The 11050-nt window shown below is 49.5% G+C and overlaps 1 pseudogene; it reads right to left on the bottom strand.

The window, feature by feature from the left end:
* Positions 1-973: 973 nt before the first annotated feature.
* Positions 974-4295, bottom strand: LOC135527250 (uromodulin-like; annotated as a pseudogene).
* Positions 4296-11050: the final 6755 nt, after the last annotated feature.

The following is an 11050-nucleotide window of genomic DNA, read 5'->3' as shown; positions in this document are numbered from 1 at the left end:
TGTGTGTTCACACGTGCATGTGTGTGTGTGCCGTCACTGTTAATCACTTCCTCCACCTTTCAAAAATGTGAGGGCAGCCAAAAGCCCCCTGCCAGGCTTCCTCATAGAGCTACGCCAGAGGGCCAGCCAGGTCTCATCAAGGAGCTGCGCCACGGGGCCAGCCGGGCCTCATCAAGGAGCTGCGCCACAGGGCCAGTCGGGCCTCATCAAGGAGGGGCACCACAGGGCCAGTCAGGTGTCGTACGAGACACAGCGAGGACCCAAATTGATTTCAAAAGCCAGGGGGACTTACACGTTTACCTCGTCAAGCGAGCGGCAGAGCAAAGAGCATACACAAAATGAAGTGGAAAGTAAAATAAAGCAGAGGAAAGGGTTATGGGGTTGTGTGGGGGACCCACGATAATGACATTCTCTCCCTCCCAGCTGCACCTTGCCAGTGTTCATATCCCCCTTATCCGAGACGGGCAGAGGCTGTAAAGGGGCCACCGACTGATACAATTCCTGGCACTGCTTTTGCTTCATGCTTCTCTCCTCACAATTATCTTCCCCTGGCAATCATTTCTCCCTCTACTGGCGGATGTAATGGGCTCCTCTCTCTCCCCTTTAGATTGGTCTCCCTGGTGACCCTGGTAGCCCAGCTATGTCGGAAATCATCCCTACTGTAAGCATTACTTGGCTGGTTGATGCTATCTCTTTCTTCAAGATTGCTCCAAAATGGCTGCAGGTATGACTTCAGAGACCTCGCACTGACTCTAGGTATACTCTAGATTTCCAGATACAACTGGGAATTACAAGAAGGTGAAAGAAAAAACCTCAGGCAACAGTTGTGTCTATGTCAAATGGCTTTGAAAAATGTCTGCAGGCTGGGGAAATAGAGGGGGGTGTATCTATGTGCAAGTGGGGGAGGAGAGATAGAGAAAAAATACATAGTGATGTGTTCTTTATCATATAGTTATTTATTGTCATTGTCATTGTCAAATGGCAGCATACACACTGAGCAACTCAGGTTTGGTTGGCACAAACACAACTGAGTAAATGATCAATCCTCAAAAGCAATGCAAGTCTATGTGTATAAAACATTTACAGTACAATGAAATCACACACTGTATTGCAAACATTCATTATCAATAATAGCAGAAAGTAATTTGGTGCCCTTGCATGACCATTGGTTGTGCTGGTGGGAATGGAGATCTGGGGAGGGAGAGGGCCCAGTGGGTTGACAGTGGGGTTGAGGTGTGGGGGAGAAGCTGGAGGTCATTCTAGACTCTGGGCCCAGGTGATTGGCCCGATGGTGAGGGGGTTGAGGGAGACAGACTTGGCCACAGAGCGGGAGCTCCTCCTGGAACACACTGGAGAGCAGGGTGAGCTTCTGTGGTTACACAGGCGGAGGCGGCAGTGCAGGAAGACGTAACGGTAGCCTCCATACAGCAGAGCAGAGGATCGAGCCTGGAGGGATGAGGCGCTTTCCTCGACTGTCACGTGGGTACGATTGCTTGGACAGCTGTCCTGAATTATGTAGTATCGAAGGAGGTTGTCAGGGCTGGGGGATTCCGTGGTGAAGCAGTCGTCCACGAAAAGCTCCGGGTCTGACTCGTCTACGGACACGCCCACATGCAGGGAGGAACCCACAAGCAGAGTGACTGCCTGACCAGCTGGGTAAGGTTCTGTGTAGTTGGAGTTACGATACAGAAACATGGAGGCTCTGGCCTTGGCACCGACTGCGACAACTGCATTGTGAGTTGGTAGATGGGGTCTGATGGGCACATCCAGGCTGCTCTCTATCTCCAGAGGATAGATACAGGAGAAAGGAAAGCTAAGAGGAGAATCATTTTGTGCATCTACTGGATAAACAAATATGCTGTTGGAGTAGACAGCATGTGTGCCATTTGTCTTCACTGTGTTTCCACAGTGTCCCTCCCTGCGCTCCACCTGGTACCACACCATGCCATTACGATCCTCGTGGGCGGAGCAGCACCGGTCAGCCAGATGAGCAGTGGTAGCGTTTATACCAGAAGCCTCCAGATGAGCTCTGCTGAGACACACCTGTAGGAGGCTCCGCCCACATACCAGCTCTGGAGCTTTCCTCTCACATCTCCAGTTGATCTTATCCTCACTCACACAAGTTTGATCACTTCCACAGCAAGCACATACCATAGTGTTGACGTCTGCACAACGGGCAAAGGTGCAATACGTTGGACTGACAAACTTGTAGACATAGTAGTTTCTATAGCAGGCTTTGACATGGATTGGGGTTTGTTTATATTGGCAGCAGCTATCATAGCTCCCACAGACACCCCGCTGATCCACTCCGTCCGACAGCTGGGGGTGGGGATCTGTAAGCCACATCGGGCTGTTGGTACCACGTGTGCTTTTGCACACACCTCTCTGGCATCTGAACACTGGTGTCCCCCAGGAACATGCGATACCAGCCCCGAAAGTTGATATCCTTGTCGCAGTTCCCTATACCCCTGTAGTTGGTGGCACGCCAGGCGTCATTCAGTACAGAGTAGTGCTGGCAGTGGTCTGCACAACGAGATGTTCCACCAATACTGATACAGTCCTGTCCCACTGGACACTCTGTGTCCCCACACATAAACTGGACAGAGCGGGGGTCCACGTTTGGGCTGGTGTGCTGGACTGAGCAGGTTATCGTCAGAAGAGACCAGACAGTTGAAGGACCCAGGGGTGTTCTCACAGACCTGAGGGGCGCAGGGCTGGTCAGGAAAGGAACACTCGTCAACGTCCACACAACCCAGTATAGAAGACCAGCGGTAACCTTGACGACAGCAGGAGCCGCTTTCACAGATCTTGGGGTCATAGCAGGTGATGCAATTGCCGACAAAGCCGTCTTAACAGGTGCAGGTGAAAGGTGCAGGTGAAAGAGCAGCAGAGCCCCTGATGTCATCACTAAGAGCCCCATCATTTAGATCAAAACAGCCTACACACCATTCCCAGGAAGTATGTGCTGGCTTCTACCTGTGAACTTGAGAATTTATATTTTTCCAGAGACATCATGTGACTATCGGTAAAATACTTTTATGTTGTGATTACGTGCATGGAGTTACTTATTAATCACTATGAAAACTGATAACTCAAGTATAAATTAAAAACTCTTCATCTGAAAAATATGGCTCCGCTTAATCTGCGTAATTCTTGTCCCATGTAAAATACAACTTTGGAGATTCTAAAGTTGTTTAACCGATAAGCTTTGACTTAATTTACAATTGTACCTCTGACACTGACACATTTATTTGATTAGGATTTGATTGGGTTATTTTCCCATAATAGTCCCCCTGCAGAATGAGTCATGCAATGTAAACTTCCCTAGTGAAACGTTAACTTCCCTAGTGAAAAGTTAACTTCCCTAGTGAAAAGTTAACTTCCCTAGTGAAAAGTAAACTTCCCTATTGCATAATTGTCCTTATTGCAACAGCACACGTAAAAATAAACAGAAACGGCACAAACAAAAGAACAACATGAATGATCTTAACTTGGAATCGGATTGAGTCGTGATGCTTTGTGGTTTTAAATATAATTTGTTTGGCATATTGGAAGTTGTCTTTCTGTTGCACTATGCGGCTACAAGTTGAAAGCCACAGAATATTAAACGTAACATTTATAATTAACAAATTAAAGAGTCAGAATATTCTGAGTGAGAATGCCATATCAAACCCACCAAACAAATCAGTATGTAAATAGACAATGTTCTAATGGCTAGTTTTATTGCTGTTCTGATGTCCTTGGGGAAATATAATGGCCTCCAGAACCTGCAAAAAAATCCTTGAAATCCATCATGTTAGATGTTGCTTCTTGGATGTTAATCTGACTTTAAGTATCTATTTACGCACAACAAAAGCAGAGCTGGCTATCACTTTGCTTTTTGTATCACATTTCCACAACGCATGTAAAGAAAAAATTATGACCCCATTATCTAGGCCGTGCAAGCATTGGAATAGCTTGATTTGTTTTATTTCTTCACTAAGACCTCTGTTCAAAATATATTTCCAAATGAGGAGTGAGCTACTCATATTAAAAGGGAAACTTCACAGTTTTTCAACTTCATCTCCAGCATCATCCCAACATCAACATATGTGAAAATTGCACATTTCTATGTTTTGTTGAAAAGAAGATAGAAGAAGTTAAGTGTTTCCAATGTCATCATCAACCAATTAGTAGGCAATGGCTGCTCATAATTGGTTAAAATCACACAATGCACACCGATGATGTCATTGGAAACACTTATCTTCCTCTATCTTTTTTACTACAAAACATAGAAACGTACCATTTTCACACATGTTGATGTTGGGGTGGTGCTTTTTTAAATGTCCCTTTAAAGCCACTCACAAGATTAACATGCTCATTTCAAAGGAGGCCAGACATTGTGGTTGTGCTTTGTCTACCTAGCCTGTTCTTCGTCGGCCTGTAGTATTTATTACCATTGGCTCAGAAGGTTTTATCAGCGTTCATTCAGTGCAGCACTTGCACACATGACAGTTCATTTTCTGCATGATGTCACAAAAGTCGATACCATCTTGTAAAGACAAATACCAGATAACGCTGGCTAACTGATGCAATTTGGGGGAAGACCTTTAATCATGGGGTCATAGCAGGTGGTGCCTTCATGAACCATAAACCACTTCAAATCTCATACAACAAGACAGGGTGTCTATCTAATTATCTGGACTGGAGAAATGTTTTGCTGGCTTGCCCTTTATTTGAGTATGTGTATTGCTATAGTGAACTCAATTACTTGAGCATATTGTATAATAGTTGAGTGCTACACCTGTACAATGGTGTGCATTGTATGTGATACATGTTGTATTTTTGTTAACTCCTGGATCCACTTTTTTTTCTAAACTGAAATGAACATCCCTTTGAATAAGAGTTGTTATAAAGTAAGCAAGGCAAGGGAGGTAGGTAAACCTGCCACAAAGCAGCCATCCCCTGCCCAGCAGGGAACTGAGAAGTGGTACAACACAAAGCAGCCATCCCCTGCCCAGCAAGGAACTGAGAAGTGGTGCAACACAAAGCAGCCATCCACTGCACAGCAAGGAACTGAGAAGTGGTACAACACAAAGCAGCCATCCCCTGCCCAGCAAGGAACTGAGAAGTGGTACAACACAAAGCAGCCATCCCCTGCCCAGCAAGGAACTGAGAAGTGGTACAACACAAAGCAGCCATCCCCTGCCCAGCAAGGAACTGAGAAGTGGTACAACACAAAGCAGCCATCCCCTGCCCAGCAAGGAATTGAGAAGTGGTACAACACAAAGCAGCCATCCCCTGCCCAGCAAGGAACTGAGAAGTGGTACAACACAAAGCAGCCATCCCCTGCCCAGCAAGGAACTGAGAAGTGGTACAACACAAAGCAGCCATCCCCTGCCCAGCAAGGAACTGAGAAGTGGTACAACACAAAGCAGCCATCCCCTGCCCAGCAGGGAACTGAGAAGTGGTACAACACAAAGCAGCCATCCCCTGCCCAGCAAGGAACTGAGAAGTGGTACAACACAAAGCAGCCATCCCCTGCCCAGCAGGGAACTGAGAAGTGGTACAACACAAAGCAGCCATCCCCTGCCCAGCAAGGAACTGAGAAGTGGTACAACACAAAGCAGCCATCCCCTGCCCAGCAGGGAACTGAGAAATGGTACAACACAAAGCAGCCATCAACTGCCCAGCAGGGAACTGAGAAGTGGTACAACACAAAGCAGCCATCCCCTGCCCAGCAAGGAACTGAGAAGTGGTACAACACAAAGCAGCCATCCCCTGCCCAGCAGGGAACTGAGAAGTGGTACAACACAAAGCAGCCATCCCCTGCCCAGCAGGGAACTGAGAAGTGGTACAACACAAAGCAGCCATCCCCTGCCCAGCAAGGAACTGAGAAGTGGTACAACACAAAGCAGCCATCCCCTGCCCAGCAGGGAACTGAGAAGTGGTACAACACAAAGCAGCCATCCCCTGCCCAGCAGGGAACTGAGAAGTGGAACAACACAAAGCAGCCATCCCCTGCCCAGCAGGGAACTGAGAAATGGTACAACACATGTCAGGATTTGGCCAGGGTTGTTCCGGGTTTTGGTCACTAGATGCCCCCATTGTGCTTTTTGACCTTATGTTTTTTCCCTTGTTCCCCATTATTATTTGCACCTGTGCCTCGTTTTCCCCTGATTGTATTTAAACCCTTAGTTTCCCTCAGTTCTGTGCTCTGTGTTTGTATGTTAGCACCCAGCCCTAGTGTTCTGTGTATTCTTGTCGATTCCGGTGGATGCTCTTGTGGAATTCTGTTTTTGTTTTCGAGTATCTCTTGAGGCTTTTTTGTGCTATTCCTACCACCTTTTGGATTTGCCATTTTTTGTATTGAAGGACTTCTCCTTTTTACTTTATTAAATACACCGTCTTAAGTACTGCTGTGTCTGCCTCATCTTCTGGGTTCTGCTGACTATTCGTGGCTCAGTTGGTTAAGTGACTGTTTCTCACTCCGGAGACCCAGGTTCGTAACCGGCTCCTGACAGAAACACAGAGCCAAAAATGAACCCAGAGGCAGCCAGTTCCCAGGACCTTTTTGCCATGCTGTCCCACCACCAGGAGACTGTCCAACGCCACGAAGCCGCCCTGGTTCAGCAAGAGGCCTTAATGGCTAGACATTCTCATCTTCTGTCGGAGATGCTGACTTCCATTAAGCAAATATCTGATCGTCTTACCCCGGCAACAGTTCCCGTCCCAGTACCTCAGATTCACGTACCCATGGCAGTTAACCCCCTGGCTGAACCTCGTCTTCCACCTCCCCAACGGTTCTCAGGTGATCCAAGTGCTTGTAAAGGGTTTCTCACCCAATGTTCTCTCTCCTTTGAGCTACAACCCTCGTCGTTTCCCACCGACCGGTCTAAGATCGCTTATATCATCACCCTGCTGTCGTAAAAAGCCCTGGCCTGGGCTACTGCTGTGTGGGATGCCCATAGTTCCTGCTGTGCCAGCTACTCTGCCTTTGCTGAGGAATTCAAACGAGTGTTTCAAGGCCCAAGCAGTGGTTCTGACTCAGCCAAACAGCTCCTGACTCTCCACCAAGGTTGCCGCAGCGTGACGGACTATGCCATCCAGTTCCGCACGGTGGCAGCAGCAAGTGGCTGGAACAACGAGGCGCTCACGGTGTGCTTTCTGAAAGGCCTTTCCGACACTATCCAAGATGAACTGGCCACTCGGGAACCACCGGACAATCCCGAGTCCCTGATCAAGTTGGCCTCACGCATTGACCAGCGTCTGAGAGAGAGAGAACTCAACCGTAGACCTCTAGCCCCTATCAGTCCCAGCTCCGAGTCCCCACCTTTATCCTCGCTGGCTCCATCGGAACCCATGCAGATTGGACGCATCTCCCAGGCTGAGAGAGACCGCCGGATGAGGGAGCGACGCTGTCTATATTGCGGCAAACCGGGCCATTTCCGTTCTACGTGTCCCGGGCTCCAGGGAAACGCTCTGTCCCGTACAGAACGGGGGGAACTGTAACGGGAAACATAACCTCCTCCCATCCGTCCAACTCCCGTCTGCTCATTCCAGTCACCCTCTCCTGGGACAACCACAAGCTTCACCTTCAAGCCTTGGTAGACTCTGGAGCCGCAGGTAACTTCATGGATGGTGTCTGGGCGAAGGAGAATGGCGTTCCCTCTGAACCTCTAAGTGAACCCATGAGGGTCACTACATTGGATGGAAGCCCTTTGGGATCTGGACTTGTCACTCATGTCACTACCTCCTTGCGACTTTCGGTTTCACAACACCAGGAATTGATGAACTTTCATTTGATCTCCTGTTCCGAGTTCCCTCTCATCCTTGGATACCCCTGGCTTCACAGCCATAACCCTCACATCGACTGGTCTGTGGGCACTATCAAGCAGTGGGGTCCTACGTGCCAAGCTACTTGTATTTTCCAGAATTCCCCGAGTTCTACTCCCGAGTCTTTAGAATCCATCGACCTGACCCGAGTTCCCGAGTGTTACCATGACCTCAAACTGGTGTTTAGCAAACAGAGGGCCACCATGCTACCACCCCATAGACCTTACGATTGCCCCATCGACCTGTTTCCGGGCACTTGCCCCGCCAGAGGTCGGATCTTTTCCCTATCTCCACCCGAACGAGCTGCTATGGATACCTACATCAAGGACGCTCTGGAAGCAGGCCTCATGTGTCCATCCACCTCCCGGCGGGAGCAGGGTTTTTCTTTGTGGCCAAGAAAGACGGTGGATTACGTCCTTGCATCGACTACCGGGGACTCAATGCCATAACCGTCCGTAACCGTTACCCGCTACCCCTTATGGCCACAGCCTTCGAGCTGCTCCAGGAAGCAGTTGTTTTCACTAAGCTTGACCTGCGGAACGCATACCATCTTGTGCGGATCAGACCTGGTGACGAGTGGAAGACCGCTTTCAACACGCCTACTGGTCACTATGAATACTTGGTGATGCCCTTCGGCCTGACCAACGCCCCAGCGGTGTTCCAAGCGCTCATAAACGATGTGCTTAGGGATATGCTTAACATATTTGTGTTCGTTTACTTGGATGACATCCTCATCTTTTCGAGCTCCCTTCAAGAACACACTAAGCATGTCAGACAAGTACTCAAACGCCTCCTGGACAGCCATCTGTACGTTAAGCCGGAAAAATGTGAATTCCATTCATCCCGAGTACAATTCCTGGGATTTGTAGTGGAACCCGGTCGAGTCCAAATGGACCCCAGGAAGGTAGGGGCGGTAGCGGATTGGCCCACCCCCAAATCCGTTAAGGAAGTTCAGCGTTTCCTGGGCTTCACAAACTTTTACCGCAAGTTCATCAAGAACTTCAGCTTGGTGGCAGCCCCTCTCTCAGCTTTAACCAAGGGTGGCAATGCAAGGTTTTTGTGGGGAAGAGAAGATGAGACGGCCTTCCAAGGACTCAAGCAGCGCGTTCTCTCTGCTCCCATCCTGATACTACCGACTACGGATGAACCATTTGTGGTGGAGGTAGACGCATCAGAGGTTGGTGTTGGAGCTGTCCTGTCTCAGAGGGGTGAAGACAAGAAGCTTCATCCGTGCGCTTTCTTCTCACACCGGCTTACCCCGACTGAGAGGAACTACGATGTGGGGGATCGTGAACTCCTAGCGGTTAAGATGGCATTGAAGGAATGGAGACACTGGCTCGAGGGGGCTTCTCACCCGTTTCAAGTGCTTACGGACCACAAAAATCTGGAGTATATCCAGCAGGCGAAGCGGTTGAACTCTAGACAAGCTAGATGGTCTCTTTTCTTCAGTCGATTCCAGTTTATCCTCACCTATCGGCCCGGGTCGAAGAATCTCAAACCGGATGCCCTGTCCCGTGTCTACGCTCCTGCCATTCGAGATGACACGGACATGCCTGTCCTTCCTGCTGCTAAGATTGTGGCTCCAATCTCGTGGCAAGTTGAGGATACCGTGAGACGTGCTCAAGCTAGCGAACCGGACCCGAAAGGAGGTCCTGCCAATCGGTTGTTTGTCCCCAAGGCAGTGAGGACTCAGGTCCTTCTGTGGGGGCACTCCTCTCGCCTCACCTGTCATCCGGGCGTAGGTCGCACCTTGGAGTTCATCCAGCGTAAGTTCTGGTGGCCTACCATAAGAGAAGACGTTGCCACTTTCGTCAATGCCTGTCCCGTGTGCTGCCAGGGCAAATCTTCTCACCTCCGCCCTCAAGGACTCCTTCACCCTTTACCTGTTCCCCACAGACCCTGGTCCCATATCTCATTGGAATTTATTACTGGACTTATTACTGGACTTCCTCCATCCCATGGCAATACTACTATCCTAGTCATAATCGACAGGTTTTCAAAGGCGGCCAGGTTCATCCCTCTGACTAAGTTACCTTCTGCCAAGGAAACGGCTGAGTTGGTAATTAATCATGTTTTCCGAGTCTTCGGCATTCCTCAAGATATGGTTTCTGACAGAGGTCCCCAGTTCGCCTCAAGGATTTGGAAGGCCTTCTGCCAACTCATGGGGGCTTCTGCCAGTCTATCTTCAGGGTACCATCCGGAGTCCAACGGCCAAACAGAGAGGATGAATCAAGAGCTGGAAACCACCCTCCGATGTATGACTCGTGACAACCCGTCCACATGGTCATCCTTTATTGTTTGGGGCGAATACGCGCACAACACCTTGCGCTCCTCCTCCACTGGTATGTCCCCGCACGAGTGTCAGTTTGGCTATGCTCCTCCATTGTTCCCGGACCAGGAGGCAGAAGTCAGAGTGCCTTCGGCCTTGAAGTTCGTCAGACGCTGTCGGCTTATGTGGAGGAAGACCCGTCTTAATCTTATGCGTTCCTCACAGAGGTACCAACAACAAGCCAACAGACGTCGCCATCCCGGGCCTACCCTGCGCCCCGGCCAGAGAGTCTGGCTCTCCACAAGAGACTTACCTCTATGGGTGGAGTCTCGCAAGCTGTCCCAAAAATACATCGGTCCCTTCAAGGTTGCCAGGAGAGTTAACCCAGTTTCTTATCGCCTACACTTACCCAGATCCCTTAAGATTAATCCCACATTTCACATTTCATTGTTAAAACCTGTTGTTTTTTCTCCCCTTGTCCCGGCAGACAGACCTCCCCTCCGCCTCGTGTCATTGGAGGCCAGCCGGCTTATACCGTCCATCGGATACTGGATTCCCGCCGGGTGCAGCGGTCCTGGCAGTATCTGGTGGACTGGGAAGGCTACGGTCCCGAGGAGCGCTCCTGGGTTCCTGCCAAAGACATCCTGGACCCTGACCTCATTCGTCAGTTCAGGGCCCTCCACCCTGAGAGAGCTGGTAGGAACGTCAGGAGCCGTTCCTAGGGGGATTCTGTCAGGATTTGGCCAGGGTTGTTCCGGGTTTTGGTCACTAGATGCCCCCATTGTGCTTTTTGACCTTATGTTTTTTCCTTGTTCCCCATTATTATTTGCACCTGTGCCTCGTTTTCCCCTGATTGTATTTAAACCCTTAGTTTCCCTCAGTTCTGTGCTCTGTGTTTGTATGTTAGCACCCAGCCCTAGTGTTCTGTGTATTCTTGTCGATTCCGGTGGATGCTCTTGTGGAATT

Source organism: Oncorhynchus masou, chromosome 32 (genome assembly GCF_036934945.1).
Source record: "Oncorhynchus masou masou isolate Uvic2021 chromosome 32, UVic_Omas_1.1, whole genome shotgun sequence".
NCBI lineage: Eukaryota > Metazoa > Chordata > Actinopteri > Salmoniformes > Salmonidae > Oncorhynchus > Oncorhynchus masou.
Note: the sequence above shows the minus strand (reverse complement) of the source record. Positions and strands in the feature narration are given on the sequence as shown.